The 11,007-nt window shown below is 50.0% G+C and overlaps 1 protein-coding gene across 1 annotated transcript in view; it reads right to left on the bottom strand.

Annotated features, from left to right (window-relative positions):
* LOC128273591 (dual specificity calcium/calmodulin-dependent 3',5'-cyclic nucleotide phosphodiesterase 1-like) overlaps positions 1 to 11,007 on the bottom strand; it is a 54,657-nt gene that overhangs the window by 15,796 nt on the left and 27,854 nt on the right. The gene's annotated exons all lie outside the window — the stretch shown is intronic.

Raw genomic sequence — 11,007 nt, forward strand, 5'->3', positions numbered from 1 at the left:
GACCGTAACCGAAGACGCTAAACAATTAACGTTGGCTTTTACAGCCTTTTATGATGTAATTCCTTTAGTGCCGCTTCAAAATCTGGCCACAATCTTTCTAAAAGGAATAAGGTGCTGGGATTGTCGAATAATTGATGGATGGATGAAATGTGCTACAAGACAGTTAAACAAGGATGGAAGGATCCTGCTGCCTTTGCTAATGCGGTTTGAACCAAAGCGCCGTGGTCGCCCGTTTATCACGATGCCAAAAACAACTTAAAACGGAAATGTACGACCTAACTTCCTTAAGTGTCCACTGGCACCCTCCGGGAGCGCCCCCCCACTGAACGTGTGTGAAGTGTGTTAAAACCAAACTTCCCTCCTAGCGGCGAACGGAATGGCCTTCGGTGTTTGAAACTGTTACGGTTCTCTGTTAAAAGCATGAAAGTGACCCGGCTTCGCAGTCACGAATGGCGTATCGAGTAAGGGCGGGGGTCATCGAAATGTGGCCCCGGGAAAGCGTTTACGCGTTCTAAGTGCAGACCGCAGAAAGTGTGGAAGACAAACTTTGGCGATGGATTTCATAAAGGATTGCGGCGAACCGATCGGTGGTAATTGTTCCAGCGTGTGAGCGTCCAGGACTCTCCGTCCGCCGGTCGGGCGTGTCGAAAAGCTCGGATAAGTCTCTCAATTTTCCCCGCCCCGGGACCACACCCGTCGGCCGTGTTCGGTGTGGTTTCGAATCGACTTTTTTGCTCGGTTCTGTTCACAAAATGTCACGCTCCGAACACGCGTAAACTTGCAACGTAAGCTTTTTGCTGTTGGCAGGGACTTTTGCCTTTCCTCCCGGCCCGGCTCCCGGTGGACCGGTGGAAAATTGTTCGGGCACAGAGAGAGCCGGCAAAAACCGCTTTGTTGCCGGCGCCCCGAGGACACCGAAAAAGAAAACCGCCGGCGCTTTCCGTTGGGTCGTTGTTGGGCTGTTGGGTTATAATGTGTTTATCCACACATATCGTTCAGGTTTTGTTTTCCGGGTGTTTTCCTGCGCGGTGCAAGGGTCAATGTTGTTGCCGACCTCATCTGGGTGGTTCATTGTTTTAGCTGCTCCTACGGGAGGCGGGCATTGTTTTTCCGTTGAAACAGTGATTAGTAGTGTGCAGTTCCGCACGCGCAGATAGCACCAACTTTCCACACAGCACCGATGCAACGATGGTGTTGATTGAGCCTTTTTATGCTCGTTCGTTCGTTCGTTCGTTTGGAGTAGCACAAAATGTGAGCATTATTTCCGCACATCATCCATTCTCATCCAATTGGAAACAAAGTCGGAGCAAAATTACTTTTTATGCTGCCCCACGCTGAAACCCGGGAGACTGGAGTGGAATTAACTACAGTGTGTTTTAAATCGGAATGTCCGCATAAAACCGCCACCGAGTAGAATCGGACGGAGAGGCTTACGCCGTTTCCAAACCATCGAGGGTCCGCTGCACCAGTAACTCGGCACAAGAGGCACAAAGTGTTTTGTAGGTAAATTTTCAGCCCATTTTTTGCGTGGCGACGAGTCGCTCTTCTAGGCCACTTTTCCGGGCAGGGCAGCGCCATTTGCGCTGGCAGTCCTCGATGATGGTGCACTTGTGCACGGGTATTAGCGTTCGGCGAAAAGCGGTGGCAGCCATCGCCATTTTTTCTGTTCACTTCAATTAGCGCTGATGATGGTCCATTGTTTCTACGATGTTTGCCGGACGAAGCACATTCTTGGAAACGGCAGTGGAAAGTTTGCTGAGCGATATAGAATGATGCTGTTTTTGTGTTTCCCTTCGTTCTCTAGCTCTGTGATTGACCATTCTGTTCCTGGGTTTGCATTAGCTGGAGTAATTATTTTCCTCAGAGAGTGCTTACTTTGAAGTGGTGCATTACCAGGCCAAAAGGTGCAAAAGATGAATTTAATGTAAATTAAATTTATCTGTTCGCTTGTTTAGAAACCCAAAATGGATGAGTAGAGGTATCAGAAATTAGGAGTTAATTCTGACCCAAAACAAAGCCGACACCATCCGGCCACTAATCCGCCCGCACTCACTGTTACCTCGTCGGGCGGTGGTAGCTGATGGCTAATCAACTTCAAAACAAAGGATTCCAAAACAGGATCCTCCTCCGTGTTCTCCGTTGTTCCGCAATCCTATTACCACTCGCCGAGCGGGTTGCAATTTTGCATCAAATCAACCAGCAAAGCAAATGGGGCCTGCATAAGCCACACGTTATGAAAAGCTTTTCACCCACCCCGCCACGGCCCCGTTTGGTGGGCGATATTTAATCAATTGTTCCGATTATAGCTTCCGAACGTATCGATTGTGGGCGGCTGTCGGTCGGATCGAACCGACGGTGGGGCCAACAGCACGGTGAGAGTGCCTGATTTACGAGCCCATGCATAATCCTGCCATTGTGTGGCCTACGGTGGTGCTGCTGCTGCTGATGCAGCGTCCCTCATTATTGGCGACGCTCGCTACCGATGGAGATGCCATCGGCAGACTGCTGCTGAACGACCGACGACGACGACGATGGGCAGCCGATTGAAACGTCGGAGTGCTCCGTCCACCGCATCAACCTCATCGACATCGATCGATTGACTCATCCCGGCAGTGGGTAGTGGATGATGAACATATTTATTATGCTGCCGTGAAAGCTACTGGGTACGGTGGCACGGAGCTCGGGACACACACATCCTGGTCCGGTGGTCGGTTTTAGCGTCGAGCATAAATCATTCCCGCTGTACCAGCTTTCGAGCGGTAACGGAAAGGTCTCGCCGCTCGCTGCTTAACTTGCGATTGAAAAGCGAACAGAGGGTTCCCCATTATTTCCTTTGGCATCGTGCAGTGAAGCTTTAATCCTTCCCCGGGCGTCGGGCGATACATTTTCCCATCGACTACCACCTCATTATTGTGCTCTCCGAGTGTCGCGCTCGTCGGTGATTACATCAACTCTAATCTGCTGCTGCTGCTGCTGCTGCTGGGCTAATGCCGAAAATTAGGCCGTCGGTTTGGCCCTCTGTCGCTGATGAACATTTAATATGCCTTCATGCCTACGATGCCGGCCGGGACTATGGTACTCTGCGGCGGCAAAAAGGCCCCTTTGGAAAGGATCAGGATCCAGCGGTTAATGGTGGGCTTTTAGTTGTTTCTTTTTTGCCGCATTTCCCAAACTGCTGAACTGAGCTTTAATGAAGTTTACGCTCTTTTAGGTGGCATGTGTCGGGTCAATGAGATTATCACCGTTCGCGTGCGTCGCTAGGGTCCTAACCTGTGTCTAATCGCATTACTGTCTCCAATTATTGCGCTCTTGTTGCTTGCTGCGATGGAAGGTGATAAATTCTTTCCATTCGAATGTGCAACTTCCTGCCACGGCCACGGTTCGGTTATTTGGAAAATATTGTACACAAACTCATATTAACACAAGCAAAGCAAACTCAGTACTTCCACCGAACTCGATTGGTCCACTCGATGGGGCTGTTATGGCGCCATTCTGGAGTTTCGTTTCGCAAAACTCCATTTACCTGACCCGAACCCGAAACAAGTCGAGAAAAATATTGACCCTTTCACTGGGACCCTTCAAAGCGGTCGATTCGAGTACCACCCTTTTGCGAGCATAAAAATGACCGGCCGTGTTCCAGTTTTTTAACCTACCGCCGGATCGAAGTGAAGCGATTTGCCGTGCCCTTTTGGGAATGGCCATCGGTCCGTGGAAAACGCATCGATTGTTTCAATTCGAGTGCCGACTTCAGCCGCGACCCAGTCGTGTGTTATTTCGCCAGGATGTTGAAGTTGTTTAATTTCACCAATCGCTCACACAAATCGTCTGCAGTTCGTCCCGTCCCGGACCTGTGCGCCATTTAATGGGGGCAGCCCACTCGAATTGCCGAACATTCGGGAGGTCGCCATCGATGTCGGTCGATATCGAGCTCTGAACGGATCGATCGAAGTTTTAGATATGCGATAGGGAAACTTTTGCAACCTTTTTATACATTCTAAGTACATCACCAACGTTGGAGGATCATCTAAGAAGTTGTCTACGGGACACTAATGTCTGGGAGCGTTGACTACTTGCAGGTCCTTCGATCGATGCATCGACCACCTTAAGCCCCCGGGTCGGCTCTTACCTGTTTTCGTACTGATAGCGTATGAGAAAGTTTACGAGATCGATCGCAACCGAGCGACAGTGCTCGTGGCAGAACAGTGGCCCCTGCTGTGGTCGCCGTTTGGTCATCAGCGAGTTCTTCTCCAGCCGCGCGACCATACCCATCGTAAAGTCTCGAGGTCGTTGAAACATTATTCCACACACACACACTCTGGGGTCACTGGCGGTTCCTAGGTGTCATCGGTTGTGCTCGAACACCAAACAACGTCCTCCGTGCACTTCGACCTACTTCCGGGACGCGAAACGATACTTCAACGCACTTGGCGTAATCCTTTGCCACAGGACACTTGCGACACACTCGAAGTGTGGTGACCAACTGAAGGTAACATTATGTCGCCGTGGTGTGTTTGTGGCGTTCGTTTAGTAAATGGTCGGCCCACCTTACGCCGTAGAACGCCGTTGCTGTAATTGCTGTGGATCCCGAAACATCCAGATGGGATTAAATTTCGGTCGCATGCCACCGAGAATCGATCCCGCAGCGGCAGGCAGGCCATCGTTATTGATTAACGATTGCTACAGCGGAAGACAGAAAACGGATCGCACACCGAGACACCGGCAAACCCGGTGTCTACCGTCCGTTGCTTGTGATGGTGCCGCGATACAGTACAGTAAAAAGGACTTCCTCCGAGCGAAAAAGAGAAAAAGAGAAGGAACACACCTGTAGATAGCCATTGGGCTGGCCAGCAGCCTGGCTTGCCTCCTCCGGTCCAAGTCCGACTCTAATTGATTCGCAATTAAATTGTACCCCTTTCGCAAGACCTTCTCCCCGACTCGCGTCGCTCCACGAAGCCGGCGACTAGAACTGTGTGATTAAGGACAATTACCACCTTCTTTCGTTTGCGATGGCCCCATCGGTGCGGTTGCAGGGAAAAACTCAAAAATAGAACCCGGCTCCAGGGTACGTGCTCGGAATATCGGAAAATTAATCAACATTGCAAGCACCTCACAAACTATTCGAAACCTGCGGTGCCGCGGGCCAGCGGTCGGGATGTACATCCCGGCACCCCGATCCCCGGTAATTAGGATGGTTCGTCTTTCGGCCGCTCCGGTCCTGCCAGTGCCGACCAAAACCGGTGCGCGGGTTTCTTCATGCAGCGAGCGAGAGAGAAATAAACGAACAGACAAACATTTGCTTTTCCCATTTTCCGATTGTATCATGTTTGTTTTGCCTACTTTTACCACAGGGCACAGCAAATTGCCGGGCCGTTCGGCCGGCACGGCAAAAGTTTGTCGAGAATTGAGAGGGCATCGTGAGCAAAGTAAATGATCGATCGAATTTGTTGACCGGCACGTCGTAAAAGCAATTTTCTTTACCTTAATTAATTTGGCACAATCTTTGGCATTTCATCTGGTGGCCACCGGAATGCGTCATTTTGTGTGCCAACTCTGTGCCGTGAGCTTTTTTTGGTGTCCTTTCCGTTCGCTTCGCAACTGTTGCAACCCCCGAATCCGATGGCAGATGAGTTCCTTTTCTCGATCTTCAATGATGCGGCGGAAGTCAGTTTGAAAGGAACGCCGCGCCGAATTTGCATCTAAATTATGCGGATTAATAGCTCGTATATTGAATTTCAATGGCCTTACTAACCGGTACCGGGAGAACTGCATTAAACATGCCGTATGCAGACGGTCTCAGGCCGCAGCAAGGACCCACAGTATCGATCCTTTCTTTCGGGTCACATTTCGTTTCGTACAGTTTCGTGACCGGTGCGCGGTGGATAGAAATTATGTAAGCGCAAGGACTTATTCGCCGTTTCCGGGTGCCTTCGGGGCTCGTGTAAGCCTCGTTCGTCAAGCTTCCGCTTGATGGACCACTACAAACTAGCGTATTGCTGTTTTACGACGGCGGTTTGTGACAAGTCAAACGGAATGTTTAATTCAAACACACGACAAGGACGTCGACGGCGATGGAGCAAAGGTCCGCAAACAAGAACCGATTTCGTCGCCGTCACAGTAATTCATGTGGAAGTGCCGGAAGTGAGTGCTACGAAACCGGCACACGTCCGGGAGACACGGAGGGGGGTGGGGGAGAAAAAGAATCACCGAAACCGGATCGGATCCGAAACGTATGAGTCCCGCAGCTCGGTTGGAGGCCTGAGGGGCATAAAATATGAGCACATGATCCCGTCGGCACTGGCAGCTCCGCTCCGCTCGGCCCGGGACATGCTGTGAAGACCGTTTACGTGACCGAGAAAAAGGACCCAGGATGATGCTGATGATGACGACGCGGTGTCGTGCCACTGCCGGAATGTGTAATCCATTTTCCTCAAACGCCGGTGCAACCGGCAGCCGGATACGGTGCCTGGTTTGGTGCTGCACTCGATCGAGCACTACGAGCGAAGGCGCAGGGCCGTGTCAAATGGGGAACCAGCCGCGACGCGCCCGTTGAGCACGGGCTTAGAAGTAAATCCTGTCAACGGGGACAGAACGTTTTCTGTGAAATATTTGCGCCAAATCGAATCGGCGAAGCACCGGCTCCGGCGTTCGATGGAGACGCCTGGTGGCCCCGCCAGCTTTAGCGAGCGAACGATGCGCTGTGATTCGTGAAGCGTCGAGCTACTTATGCTTGAGCACCACCGGACAAGGATTTCGACGAAAGAGAGAGGGAGAGAAAAAGAAATACCGTATACTGGAAACATACGACCAGCGAAAGTAAAATCAAATTTGTTTTGATTGCAGCTCAGAGTAATCCTTCGGTTCTCTTATTCACGGTTCGGAGTTCGGAGGCAGTCGGAATTGGTTGGGTTACATCGGAACATCGTTTCAGTTTCTGTTTCAATCTTTCATTTTAGTTCGTGATTCAATTCACAACCGTAGCGGGTCGGTCTTAATCGTTTCAGTAAAATCATGCCTCGCAGCAGAATGTTCATACCTAGGACGGCATAACCGTTCCATCAATGAAACCATCATAAAACGCTGCTACTAGAGCCCTTTGCCATCGCATAATTGCACCTCGCTGAAAGTGTATCGAAAACTCGCTCGTTTCGCTTTGGTTTGCTGTTTTGTGTTTGCTTCATAATGTCTGGCTGAATGGCTTAAAAGGATAGCGCTACGTCTCGTTGTTGAGCTGGAATTTTTCCAGCTTTTCCCGGGCACTGCTCCAGCGATTCGCGATATCGCCATTAGGTGGCGATACTGTTGAGGCGTGGCTTTTGTGTCCGCACCTATCCCGTTCCTCCTCGGAGCAGAAGCGTCTGACGTGTCGGAGCTTAGTTTTCATTTCAGCGTAAGCTTTCAACCGTGCTCCGGTTGTCGGCTGTCAGGCAAACGGTGTAAAGATAAAAGCGAAAGAGTTTCCATTTTGTTGCCGCGTGGTCCGCAATTAAGAGTACAATTCTTAGCGACAGAAGGCTTACGATTGTGTTTCGTTTTCTGCTGCTGCTGCTGCCGGGTGATTACGCGATCAGTGCAACTTTGCAAAAATGGAGGGCACGTAAACTGCGCCCGGGTTTGGTGCAGCATAACAAACGGACATTGGTATGCTCGTTGTTCAAGCTTTTGTTTGTGACCTCACGTAAGTCTCCGTCACGCTAAATTAAGGACGAGCAACCATCGAAAAGTGCGTTGGCAGCAGATGAAAATTAATAGTGCCATGCGCTGGGACATATTTCCATAATCCGCCGCTCGGAGTGAAGCTTGTGGGACCGGACCGTCTAATCGGATGACCCATTCTTTGCGCGCGCTTGTTAACCAAATTGCTGCTGTTTCGTTCCCATAGCAACCTGGACATTCATCCGGAGAAATGGAGGAATTATATGCAGTGTTGTCCCTAGCAGCATCGCTATTTTCGTCCGTTCGGCGTGTGTGTGTCCCCGGCCACGGTTGACCTTCATCACGTTGATGGTGGGTTGTGTCGATTCAATTACGTTAATTTGATGGCAAGATTCCTTTGCCTAGCCGCCGTGTGATATCCTGCGGATCGTCCGTTATCTAATTAGTTTAATTGGGAATAGGTTCCGCAGTTCGGATTTGGAGCGTCCTTGGTGAAGCCAAGATTAGCAAACCAAAACTCACGCACCCTGGATCAAATGGCACGAGGGGCCATTTTCTTCAATTGGTTTTGAATGACTGATTTCGCGAAGTCAGCATCAGCTTGCAACCCGAGAATGGCACTCGTGATTGCGTTATTTGAGGGGCGATTGGCATAATTTGGAATGGAGCATGGTCTCGAAAAGCCAAAGTGGCCAGTTTTAGGTATGTTTTGTAGGATCGTCCATTCCCAAATTGTCGTATGGATGGGGACGATGTTGATTGCAGAAATTCTCAATGCTGAATATTATTTTGAACACTTCGAATGAACAAACAAACCTCTATTTTTTTCTATTCCAATCACTATAAAAGATCTTTCGGGCATCTAAAATCACTTCAAACAATAAATTGCGCACCACGTTGTGGCTTGTCCATTCTCACTGACCTCAGCAGGATGCAGCGCTGGCGTTGGTGTTATTGTTTCTGTGCTGGCGTACCGACCGGTACAATGCTGGCCACTGGCCACAGGGCGTCCAACGTCAGGGAGCAATAGGACATAAATTACTACCGGCCGGGACACTGCCAACGGCAACGAAAGCAAATATTTGCTCAAAAAGTCACTCGGGCCACTCGAGCGGAAATTTAGCGCTCCCGGCTGCCCGGCTTTCACGTGTGTGTGTGTGTGTGCGGTGTGACGGTGCTTGTGTGAGTGCGTGTGCATTGTTCGTGTGACGGTGGTTCCGAGCGTGACCCAACAAAATGCTGCCAACCAGTGTTCGCTATTTATGATGGCCACCCTAAGCGCACCGTGTACTAGAAGCTGCAATTGTGCGCTGCTACGATGAGGACATCAAACGGATGTGTGGTGTGCACCGAAGACACATATATTTTGGACCGATGGCACAGGGATTAAAAATGGTTGTGCTTTGATCGGAGGGTGGCAAAACGCTGAAGCTTAAGCGTGCGTGTCGCTTGTGGTACCGTGTGCTCGAAATCCTGGTCTAATTTCAGGGTTTGGTTTGGCGTCACCTATGCCACTGTACGCCTAATGAGACAATTATCCGTTTCCATAGCTGCCAATAGCTGCGTTTCGTATGGACACCAGTAACATCGAACCGAATTATGCACACTATCGCGGGACGGCTACACATCGAGCTAGGTTTGGTTGGTCGGCTAAAATTCTAAACATCATCATGTCCCGGACACTGCTGTCGTCCTTTTGGCGGCATCTTGCCGTGGGCGCTAGAACTAGGACACCGAGTGAAAGGAATCGTTTGGAGTGACCGTAACCGTAGTCACTCTCTGCACAGACCTTGCCGACGGCTGACCATCGGCCGTACGGAATGCCGGAAAATGTGGCGCACTCAAGCCACGCGCGTAACCGATCGGATGACACTTGCTGAAACTCTGAAACGGTCGACTGTTGTTGTTGTTGTGGCGTCAGGAGATGGGAAAAGAAAATGGAGAATCAAATTTACACCGTTTAGCGATCATCGTGCGGAAGCGATATTGGGCCCCAGAACGGTGGCCCCAACGAAGTGTTTGCGGTTTCGATCTAGTGTCAGGCTCCGGCGAGCCACAAAAAGTTAAATTAAACACTCTTTAGCGTTCCCAGTTTAGTGGTTTGCGCAGCGGGCGAACAAAGTAAAACCAATCACACTTCATTAAGAAGTTAAATTTAATTTCTTCTCGCCTGCCCGGCGGCGGCGGCTTTTTCTTCGTGGCTCCTTGCGGGCAATTGGTTTTGATTGTCTTCGATTAAATCACAAAACGGGTCCTTGGAAGCGCCCACAGTTGGACAGGCCGGTAAGATGGTAATTTTCTTAGTTTCGCGGAGCGCAAGGTCAAGCGATTCTTCGCGATCCTATTACATTGTTGCTACGCCATCCGGAGGAAGCATTGTTTTATCCAATTGATTAGACAGTGGAATCTATTGGCTTTTCCGGGTGCGTCTCGGGAAGCGCGCTAAAGCTTCTCCTTCGCTGCGGGGCTGATAATGAAATCTACCCACGATGGATTGTTGCCGCTTGGCGGGGTTTCTGACTTTTCTCGAACACGCGACAGCTTCAGGATCGCCCGGAGCTGTTGGCGTCTGTGATGTTTGTCATTTGTATTGTTTTAACTTTAGACAAAGTTTTGCTCCCGAGCATGGGCGAGGTGGATTTGGTGGAGTGGCGCGTTCGGTAATAAGTCAATTATAAAGTTAGGATGGCGTGTCTTCGTCCCTCAGGTGTAGACCTTCGGGAGCCCGAAACGATTCGATGCTTTAAACTTAAGGCGAAGTGCGGCGATGTGCTAAATCAAATGGAGTCAATAATTTGTGTCCATTTTGTTAAAGTTGAAGACTGCGGGCCGAGTGTGCCAAGCAATCGAAAGCCGTGCTTTATTCGTGGCAGTCACTAATCGTCTTTTTATACCATGAAAACTTTCTATTTTGCTGAAAGGTCTCAATCTTCTCAATCATTCAGCTCGTTCAAAGTTGCGACAAAGTACAAAACGTAGACGAATGCCTCGCAGCGTCTATCGTCGGGGTCGTTTTGCTGTCGAAAACTTTGAGCATCGCCCCCTCCGAGACAGTCAAGGCTAAAGGGATCATCGTGCGAAGGTTGCAAAAGGTGCAAAAGTTGTAAATTTGATTCGGCGTAGGTAAAAGTGGTTCTGGACTTCGTCCGGAACCAACCTGAGCAACGAACAACAAGCGACGGCGATGATGTTCGTGGACTAATTTAAACTTTGACACCGACGTCAGGTTGGTTGGTAGCCGCGGAATGATTATAAGCCGGCTATCAATCGGGCATAAGAAGAGAATATTCAAGAAGAGCTGTCTTCCTTTGGGTGTCATGGTTCGATGGTTCTCGAGAAAGCTCTGAGTTGGGA

This window comes from Anopheles cruzii, chromosome 3 (assembly GCF_943734635.1).
Source record: "Anopheles cruzii chromosome 3, idAnoCruzAS_RS32_06, whole genome shotgun sequence".
NCBI classification, from domain to species: domain Eukaryota; kingdom Metazoa; phylum Arthropoda; class Insecta; order Diptera; family Culicidae; genus Anopheles; species Anopheles cruzii.